Here is an 11,335-nt window from a genome sequence, read left to right as displayed (position 1 = left end):
CGCAGACGGGCCGGGGGAGGAGCAGCCCCGGCTCCCCCCACCGCCGCCGCGCAGCTGGGAGCCGAGCGGCGCCGGCACCGCCGCCCCGCAGCCCGTCCCCCCCCTTTCCCCGGGCCGCTCGGGGGGGCGGCGGTGCGACGTGGCGGCTGCGCGTCCTGTCCCCCCGGGCCGCCGGGCGGCGGGGCTCCTGCTGCCTGCCGCCGCACCCCGGCTCCCTGCGCCGCCGCGGGTTCGTACTTGGGTGTATATAACGGATCTGTACTTGTGGATTTCAAATCCCATCGGCAAAGTCCCGTTTACAGAGCCAAACGCCACAGATAACGAGGCTGGGGGGGCACCTGCCGCTTGCCGCGCACCAGGGCTGTCACGGGTATTTGCAACACCCTCTCAGAGGGACTTCGCAAATGACACGGGAAGAAAATGACCCGAGAAGCTCCCAGCGCGGCGAATGCCAGCCGGCAGCTTATCCCCTTCCCAGTGGTCTTGCAGGCACTGGTGAGGAAGAACTTTGATTTGTTCTCCCTCGTTCTAACTGGTTTCTATTTTTTGGTCTTTGAAACCAAAAGCTCAGTATCTGCACGTGAAACATTAAGCCCCAAACAAGATGAAGTTAAACAATACAACGTTATTGAAACACGGTGAATTTTATGGCAGCAGGCTTGGGGCAACTGTAGGAAACGCAGGCACACCTAGGAATATAATGTATTTAAGAAACATCAATGATAAGATTTTGTAATTGGTGAATTATTAAACGAGCACAACGCACACTTGGGTGGAGCACTGCGAAAAGGAACGGCTGAAAGCAGGGAAGGTGGTGTGGGGACAAACACCTGGAACATCGCATCCCGGGAGACAGCGGCTCGCAGGCCCAGCACCTCAGCAACAGAAGGGATGCAGCCAAATCAAATGTTTTTAAAAGTGCTTTCAGAAATGTTCTCGTATTATGTTGACATATTGCTAGGAAATTGCTGCTTCTCCAGGACCTAACCAGTGAAAAAAATTAGCAACTCAGACAGCTATTTAAAGATAACCAGATTTGCAGTTACAAGTCACATTCTCCTTCCAACAACAGTCACGATGCACATTCCTAACGAGCCCTGCGAAGCATCCTTTAAGGAAGCCATGTAAATTGTCCAGCAGTTGCCTGGGTTTAAATAGCTTATTTTGATGTTGGTTTGCATGGACAAACTTTATTTTCTTAAGGAGAAGTCATAGCTCACCACTGGAGTATGTTGATACAACCAACACAAAGATAAAGCTCACCCTGCATTTAGTCCCTTCTTTTTGCCAGGCAGTGACGCAGTCTTTATTCATACCCATTTATTTAAGAAGTTCTGTTTTCAAAACAATTCCTTGGACTCTTTAATATTTATGCAGTTTTGTACTCATTATTCATCACCTCTGTCAATAACAGTTCTCCACTTCTGATGTAATTGCCATTGCCACAAGACTGCTGTAAGCTTATTAATTCCCAAAAGAGCCACGTGCCCACCCTGCGTCACCAAACCCGCATGCCTCAGGCCTCCACTCCATTCACCCTATAGCTCATGCACCATGTGCCTCTCCATAAGCACAGAGCTCAAGATAACTGTCAGCCAGAGAGATGCGTTGCTTTCTGGCCTCCTACTTTTGTTCAGGGAGCACAGAGGTAGCAGAATGCACTGTCCAGTATTTTCCTTAGAAATGGCATTTTTAACATTTTGCTATTTTTTTCAAAGCATGCACGCACACACACAGACACTCACAAACACAATACAAATTCTTAATTATTCTTAATTATATGCCGGTTTGTTTGAACACTAGCTCAGCTTCCCTGGAATAGTTTTTGGGATGCTGATCACTATCAGATCTCCGGTTCTTCAGTCAGCTGGAAACACAGCAATGACTAATAGAGCATGAGCAGGGACATAAGTGCAGACATGCCTAAAGCTCCTAGAGAAACTGGTCCTGGAAGGATTATCCTTCCCAGACTTAAAAGCAGAGCACAGCTGAGGTCCATTCTCTCTCTGAAAACTCATATTTCAGGAATGTCACAGGTCAGACATTAAATAAGGATTAAGGAGCTGGGATTTGTGCTTTTGCATCTTGTTTTGGAGGATGCTACATGCCTCGTAATGTTCAAGGGCCTGCAATTCTCCTAGCTTTGAGCAATGCTATATCAAACTAAAATACACCTTGAGGATTTGACACTGTTTCCAAATCCTTTGAAGGTCAAGGAAGTAAAATGCCAGCTCTCATTCTCTACCTGTGTATCACAGCAGCATTACTATTGGAGCTCATCCCACAGAGGAGGAATTCAGGAACTCGAGTGCCAAGAGAAGGTAGATAGGAAAATTCCTTCACATGCTGCTGATACAAGCCATGTCTCAGAAGCACTGAAAAAAACTGAGGAGCATGCTGATGAGTCATTTCACATGAAGATTAATTTATGGTAACATGGGAAAAAGAAATAAAGACTTAGCCTGAGTCTGAGGTAGGCAAGATACCACTGGTGTGTAACCTGAGATGCTATTCTGCTCCTTGGAATGTGCTTGAAGCCCAGTGGCAGGCAGCCCTATGATGGTGGGCCTAATGTAAATTAAAATGTTTGCAACACATTCCATCACATAAACATAGGAGAGGTTGTGACTAGTGAATTATTCTGCTGAGTAGCCATTGGACTTAGCCAGTACTTAACCACTAACTGTTCTCAATTACCCATCATACTGCTAAGATTACAGGCCTGAAGATTCAGTCCCAGGATGCCTGAAGTATGGATTGCATTTTGTTATGGAGGTTTTCTAAAAAGGTAGCATACCGGGACAGAAAAACATAGAGTGGATTTGCAATGTTTTCTAAATACTCTATCAATTATAGATCAAGAAAAACAGGCAGTCATTTTTTTCTTTGGAAGAATATGTCAAATGCTGCAGCTGGCAGATACCTTGAAAATACGGCAGGCAAATTTAGAGAGAACTCTGACACTAGGAGTAAAAAAGTGGCAGCAATGGGAACCACAACTTGAACTGATATAAAATCCAGTTTAAAAAAATACCAATCTGCTTTTAATCAGCACGTAATATTCAGAAAGATCACAGCGTAATGCTGGTTTTGGCTGTGTAATCTACAGGGGGATTATGTGAAGGGACCCTGAATTATTTTTATCTCCTGCAGCTTTCCACAGCTGTTCACCTCAGTATATACTCTCTTTCAAACGCCTAAGAAGCGCTTTAGAGAATAGTTTTGGGTTACAACTAATGTAAAAGAACCATAGTGCTCTGACTGATAAACTGAAATTCAAGTAAGGAAAATGAACCCCCCCCATTTATAACTCAAAGCTGATTTCTCCTTCTAAAGATCTGTAAAGTTTGTGGAGCTCTCAGGTACTTTGAAACAACCACAGAAGCACAGTGTATCAACACTGGTATTCAGTATTAACTATGGCTAAACTATATCCGCAAAACATTCTCAGTAAGTACTGGTTTTAGTAAACAGCATTTTGAACAAATAGTATTTTTATTTTATGCAACTACACAATAAATTCAGAGCACCTGGAACAATTTAATTATGTGTAATCTGCTGTCAATGGGTGTGACTTATGAGGGACTAACATGACCCTAAATGGCTTTGGTGACCAAAGTGATCCAGGTGACTTGGGCTTCTTCCTTGGCACTGTGATGCAGAGCTCTTTACTCTTCACAGTCATGCTGGATTGATTTGCCACCTCCACTGGCTATTTAAGATGCAGATTTTATTCTGATTTATTAGTGGTAGTGGTTTAGCAGTAAACACAAAAGTGCACAGAGCATGAGAGAAATGGATACACTTTAAATTGCTGATACTGTAGGTACATTTCACTTCAATTCATCTTCAGTTTATCTCTATTCCACCCACCATAGATGTTCTAATGAAAGTCAAACAAATTGCACTGTCAAGAGTACCCTCTTCCAGACCCTGCCTTGCAGGAGAAAGTCACACTTGCCCCCAGATACACAGCAACTCCCCTGCTGGAGGTCACAGCATAATGAGATATGCCAACAGAGCTGTCTTAATTAGTGCTTATCAGCCTGTCATTCCAAATGTGCCACACTAAACTACTATCCAAGTGATTTAGAAAATCCAGATAATTTTGACGGACACGAATTAGACAGACCTTACAAAAGCCCATCACCCCCAGAGGTGAGGCAGTAGCTCCAACAGTCAAGCACAAGGATAGATGACAGTTGACTGTTGCCTTCCACCAACACCGCTGCTCTTTGTAAACAGCTGCCAAAAGCATACATTTTTAAAAGAGTCACGCCTTCTTTTTTGTTTGCAAGGCAACTGTTGTAGTTTGTACATTACTAGAAGTGAACAAATAATTACAGCAAGCCAACTCTGGGCAAAACTGTTTTCTAATTACACTAGAGCAATCCTGTTGGCCTCAGTGTAGACGTGCCAGTGTAAAACAGCAGAAAAACCACTCTATGCATCTTCCTACCATTTCTCACAACTATATATTCAAATGTTATTGATTTCCATTCAATGTTCATGCATTTATCAGGCAATATATATATATGTGTGTGTGTGTGTATACATTAAATATGAAAATGCATTATCCTCATTTCAGAAAAAAGGAAAGGGTTTTAAGACCTAAATACCCTTGAAAATAAGACACTGCAGAGGTTAAAACTCACTTTTTCAGAAAGCCTGAAATTTCAACCTAAGTATGAAAATCAGTTACCAGGTTTTCAGAAAAGTTCATCTGTGGAGGGGCTAAAATTTAAAAAATCTGGTCGTAACTGACATAGCTAATGTAACATAAGTAGCTGGAGACAAAATGGGAAACGTGTTGGACAACACATTGTTAAAACTCGTGGTTTTCTAAACAGTATATTCTAAATATATTGCAGGTACCCAAAAGCAGAGAATGGTTTTGAAACAATGGGGTGCTTATACTAAGCTGCAGAGAGACGTGGATATTCCTAACAAAGGATACATGTGGTTAAGCCACAGGTTTTCAGTCTGTGGATTTCTATAGTGTCATGCACAAGTGGTAAGGAAGCTTTCCATACATTGGCCTGAATTCCCAATGAGTGGGGGTTTGCATCTGCAACGGAAACAATCTAGGACACTGCATACACACACAAACACAAAAAAAAAAAAAAGGCAAAACCCAGTGAGCTGAACTTCAGCTTTCTGCCACACAAAATCTGGAAAACAGTGAGCCTCACTGAACTTTTATATGCAGCATGCTCAGTCTCAGAACTATGTTGCTCGAACTGTGCAGAAAGGCAGAAAGGAGTAGTTCTTGCAACAAGGATCACGCTGGTTTTCTTACATGCTTAAAAAACACTTAATTACTGATAGTTTGCCAATTATAAAGGGTCTTTACTAAACCAAAAAGGAGAGCAGAAGCATTATGCATGTATTTGAAGACTAAAAAGCTTCTCAAGAAGCTGCATAGACACTAAGATCCGAAAAGCAAATGGTCACAAGTGGGTAACTGATTTATCATGCCTTAATTTTATCATGCCCGATCTGGACTCTGTCTGCTAGAACTGTTATGGCTCTATAATTAAAAATTATCATGTTTTGTTCCAACATTCTTTTAAACAAAGCTGCCTTAATAAAGTTGGTTTGTAAATTAGGTGTGGACTATGACTCCAGCCCAGAAAGACAGAACCCTTTTTATCCAAGCTCCAGTCTACCTCCCACCCCCACATCCACCCATAGAAAAGAATCTAGCCTATAGCGTTTTGCCTGTAAAATGCCTTCTGGAAGCTGTGTGTGTTGGGAGGAGAAAAGGAAAAGGTTCCTCCGCAAACAACTTGGCACGAAGTAAACTATGCAAACTTTCCTGAAATGTAAGGGTATCTGTTCTACCAGAGGTAAAACCCACCTGCATTTTGAAATGAGCACACCACAAAACTCACTTTGCCTGTCTTGGGTAAAAGGATTATTTGCAGAGGCGATCTGAAAAGAGACAAGTCAGATCAGTCACTTCTCTGCATACCAGCGCTGTAGCTGCCAGCGGCCACTACCTAAGCAAACTGGAAACAGGACACCTTGTTATTTTTCCCCTCCTTCATTAATATTCCTATGTGAATCCCCTGGGAACTGCCCGGAATGCATAGGTGTTACAGAACAGTGCTCACTGGTTCTTATTAGCATATGTAAGCATTAGAGCAGGTGCTTATCGTGGGTCCAGCGCAAGATCACTGCAGTCTTCTCCCCTAATTAGTAAGCATTTAGTGACTCTTGCATTAATTTTTATTTAAATTTTGCATCTTGAGAAAAAGTCATTTAGTCAGACACGCCTCAGCATTTCACTTCCAGCCATTGCAGCATTCTTTCGGAAGCAGCTTCACACAATTCATAGGATATTAACTGCATTTCTGAACTTGTTTTTAACAGAAAAGAGTCCACCTATGGAGCAACTGTAGGGTGGTATTTTAATAACCTCTTCTGGCCATCTGATCTGCGTACTAGGGGACAGTTCTAGGTCCAGGCTTACAGCATTAGGTGCTTTCACATCACACAACCGTCTTGAGGTGTTTGCATAGAGCTGGTGAGATCATGCTGAGCGCTGGGCACACTCTGATTCCATTCCTGTTTTGCTGGGCTGTTCCAGCACTGGTCACAGCCTTTGTTGCCTGCCTTCTCCACCAATTGTTACAGCCAAGTTTTAGCTGCACGTCCTTACTTATGCTTAGTGTCCAGACCAAACATCCCATGCAATCTCTGTGGCTAGAGACACGGTCCATAAACATAAAGCCAAGAATTAACGTCTTAGCGAATGAAGGAGTTATTATTAGTCAGGTTACAATCATGTTAAGACTTACAGTACTAATTAACTAATTATTGCAGCTCATTCAATAATGATACAATTAAAAGTACTATACACAGACCTATATGCCTTTCTCTGGTACCATGCTCACCCTTCCATTTGGCTCAAAAGTCAGTTACGTCAGTTGTCTTCAGAAAAACCAAGGGATGGTTATAGTAAGTTATCATCCCAAGTTCTCTGCCATGATTACAGTGCTAATGTTTATGATTTCCTCTCTTCCAGGAGGAGAACGATGTTGTGCATTTCTTCCTCCTCACTTTAGGTCTGCTTGGGGTAATTTTTATACATTTGCTACCAGTCTGTCAACTTGCTCCTTTGATGGCTCACAGTTCCATGTTATACCTCCATTTACTGCATGTTACAGGGTTTACCTATGCTGCAGACTTGTTCTTTGATATCTTTGTTAACCCACAAAACCGACTGAGTCAACTTCTAGGGCTTAATTTCTTTAGTGATCTGTGGTTGACAGCCCTGAGGCCTCCATTACCATCCGGTGCTTGAAATTTCAAGGTCTCCACTGTTATCTTGTACTTGTATTTTGGGAGGCCCAAAATACCCTGATTTTTTTTTTCATCACAGCCTTCAAGCTGTGGTTTCCAGCTAATTTAACGAATGTTTTATTAACACAGCCTAACCACCTGTAGCCAACATCTACTTGTTTTGGCAATATCACTGGTACATTACTAAAGTGACTTTATAACTGGGCAGAACACCTCTCATTTCTTAGTTTATCCAAGCATGACCAAAAAACATCATGCAAGGCTGGCAGGAGAAAGCCCTATTAGAGGACACTAAATGTTTGGTTTTTACACACTCCACAAGTGTACGCATAGGAGCACAGGCCATGCACAAATCTGCCTAGATACAGACTGGACTAGGAAAGAATGTGTTTCTCTATCTATAGTGACACATTTATCCTTTTATTTCTGTATGTATACAACTATATATGACAGTAACTTTCAAGCAAAAGTAACTATGAGGAAGTGTTCCTGGATGTCATTACACAAAACTAGCATAATGGAATAAAAATACAAAGACTCATAGCTTATCATCGGAAAACGTTATTTTTGTGTGTTTGGCATGAGTTTCAACATCCGACACCAGAATTCCTTTCTCATTCCCGTCAGCAGCACTCCTGGGTCAACTTGCTTAACTAACCCTTGCTTCATTGCTATACCACTGCTACGTTAGTTTTTCTATATTACCTTCTTGAGAGGGCCAGGAAAAGAAGAAAGTCTAGAACTGTGAGTTTCCATTAATTTCTTTTCAGTTACCTAGAAAGGAAGTGTTGGTAACTTGACATATGGGAAGTATGTTAAGCTTAAAGAGCTGCGAACTTTGGATAGTTTGGAAAAAAATACGGTTAAGTGGGAACAGCTGTTTTGCATGGAACAGATCAGCTATTTTAACACGAGAAAGTCATCTTCCCGTTTAACAGAGGTGGCAAGCAGAACCAAGAATCTTTCCTTTAAACTTTTTAGATTGTATTTTCCATTGTTTTATTTCTGTAGTTTCTGTGACCCATTAATAAACACCGGAGCCTTTTTAGGCAACTCAACCAGTATTCCACTGGAAAGTTGGCAGCTCGGAGGGGACATACCAAGGGCAGATGCTGGCACTGAAGATGAATTTGCCTATTTTACTTGATGTGCTGGGCATCGTTTAAATGGGAACTGTTTTATCAGTTACTGTATTATGGAGGCAAAATTCAGGAAAGGAATCTGTTTCTGCAAGGGGAAAGTTCTTATAAATTGATTGCTGATTTAAGAATATAGCCAAAGCTCAGAAGGAGGAATTTCCTGTAGCTATGAAAAAAAACCCACCTGGCTACCAGGCAAAGAATCTAGCCTTGATCCCTACTAAGTCAGTAGCAAAACTCCTGCCAGCTTTGATGACAGTAAGACTGTAACCATTAGGGGTTAAGCAGCAGTATATATATAGATTTAATACATGAGGAACATCCAATCTGGAATAATTATCATCCCTCTAATAAGGGGTTCAAATTGCAGTGATCCTGACTCAACCTCTCATCTGTCAAAAATAGACAAATATAGAATTAGGGATTTCAATGCATCTGGCTGCTTCCTATGAAACCAAAGTCCTGCCCACTCAGCTTGGGTACAAGCGATCCCACAAAGGGTGCCACATTTTGTAAGAAGTTAGCAGACTGTCCAAGGGTTGTCAGCCAAAATCTCCCTTCCCTACTGTTGTTATATAATGTGCTGTTAGCATCTGAGTGCTCCTGCTACTCACACAGTTCCCAAATGCGCTCAGTCCTTACTCAGGCAAAGTCCCTTGAAGGCTGCACGAAGCTTTGCCTTTGGAATGACGTACTTGGGGTCTTCTGTTAACATAAGAGACACCATGCCAGTGTATATCAGCATACAATGCTACATCAGTAGTGTACTGCAGAAATACACCCCCACCAAATACAGCCTCATTCTTGAAAAACTGTCAGTGGTGCAATGCAAAACGGCTGGGACTACGTACAGTTATTTGTATTTATTTATAAAGAATGGAAAATAAAGGGCAAAAACTCGTGAAAAATATAAGTTGATCAGTGATTTAGAGTTTTTGCCAGCCTCTAAAATCTTAAGCGAGTTAAAATAATGAAGAAAGATCAAAGATAGATTATTTTCACTGAGCGGTGACTTCAAGAGATGGTAAGCATTATACTTCTGATGGAATGGCTGACTTTACCAGTATCTCCACAGGACAGAGGGAGTTCATCCATGCAATCAACTACCAGAGGCTTGGAGGACAGAATTTACAAAACGGAAGACAATCATTCCTCTTGTAAGCACCAGCTTATCAGTCTTTGGGATATATGCAGTAAAAAGATGTTAGTGCTTAAAATGGGATGTAGCCTTACAAAAGGACTTTAAACTAAAGCTGCACTTCAAATAACTTTGCTCAACTGCTGCCCAACCCTAGTTTCCAAATGTTCCACAGCTTCCTTGATTAGCTGGAAAGCTTTCCTGCAAGTGCACATTTTTGAATACCCCAAGTAGTAACCTAGTCTTCACAGAAACAAACAATTCAATGCTTAGTTCACACTTGTGCTTGGTTGGGATCCAAAACTTTCAATCATAGGATTGTTTACGTTGGAAAAGACCTTTAATATTATAAAGTCCAACCATTAACCTAACTCTGCCACGTCCATCACTAAACCATGTCCCTAATTGCCACATGTATACATCTTAAAATATCACCAGGGATGGTGACTCTACCATGTCCCTGGGTAGCCTGTTTCAATACTTGAGAACCTTTTCAGTGAATAAATCTTTCACAACATCAACCTAAACCTCCCCTGGTGCAACTTGAGGCCATTTCCTCTTGTCCTATCACTCATTACTTGGGAGATGTCATTAAAGCCTCACTTCATGTAGTTGTAGACAGCGATAAGGTCTCCCCAGGCCTCCTCCTCTCCAGGCTAACAACCCCAGTTCCCTCAGCCCCTTCTCATAAGCCTTGCTGTCTAGACCCTTCACCAGCTTCATTGCGCTTCTCTGAACGTGCCCCTCTTGTAGTGCGGGGCGCAAAACCGAACACAGGATTCGAGGTGTGGCCTCACCAGTGCCAAGTACAGGGGGACGATCACCTCCCTAGTCCTGCTGGCCACACTATTTTGGACACAAGCCAGGATTCTGTTGGCTTTCTTAGCCACCTGGGCACACTGCTGACTCACGTTCAGCTGGGTGTTGACCAGCCTCCCCAGGTCCTCTCCCACCAGGCACTTCCCAGCCGCTCCTCCCCCAGCCTGTAGCGCTGCCTGGGGCTGGTGTGACCCAAGGGCAGGAGGCAGCACTGAGCCTTGCTGAACCTCATACAACTGGCCTCGGCCTGTTGGTCCAGCCTGCCCAGATCCCTCTGCAGAGCCTTCTGCCATCAGGCAATGCTGAGCCCTGGAGAACGCCACTTGCGACCTGTGACTGGCTTCCAACTGGATTTAACTCCATTCAGCACCACTCTTTGGGCTCAGCCATCCAGCCAGTTTTCTACCCAGCAAAAATGATGCTCTTCTGCCCAATTTTCATAAAAGGCTTGCGCCTGTAGACATTTACAGCGTCTTGAATGCTGACAGGACTGGGACTGTAGAAAATGCAGCTGTGGCCATCATGTTCTTTAAGACATTTGCTTGCTCCCTGTGTGAGATGACATATGGCGGTAAACACCACAGGAAAGGTTCAGGCGTGTAGGAACACTTTTCACTGCTGAGCTGTGCCATTGTGAAGATGAGATTAATCTGAGAAGGGAGAAGTAGGAGCACAATATTGCCACCTGGTGCAATGGTGCTAATCAAGGGAGAACTCCCTCTTGCCCCTGCTTAGAGCATTGATTTTGCATCTTACAAAAGAATTGCAGTTTTCAGTGTTGGGATGGGCACCCCTCTTAGTGCACTCACAGTCAAGTTCAAACACACTTGTCCTTCTGACCCCATGAATCTCAAATGCTTTTCTCGACTGCTTCCAAAGAGTAGAACACAAACGGTGGGTAGCCCTCATCAATGTAGCCATTAGCCTAATG

Source organism: Falco cherrug, chromosome 4, assembly GCF_023634085.1.
Source record: "Falco cherrug isolate bFalChe1 chromosome 4, bFalChe1.pri, whole genome shotgun sequence".
Taxonomy (NCBI): domain Eukaryota; kingdom Metazoa; phylum Chordata; class Aves; order Falconiformes; family Falconidae; genus Falco; species Falco cherrug.
This window is presented reverse-complemented; position numbering follows the sequence as displayed.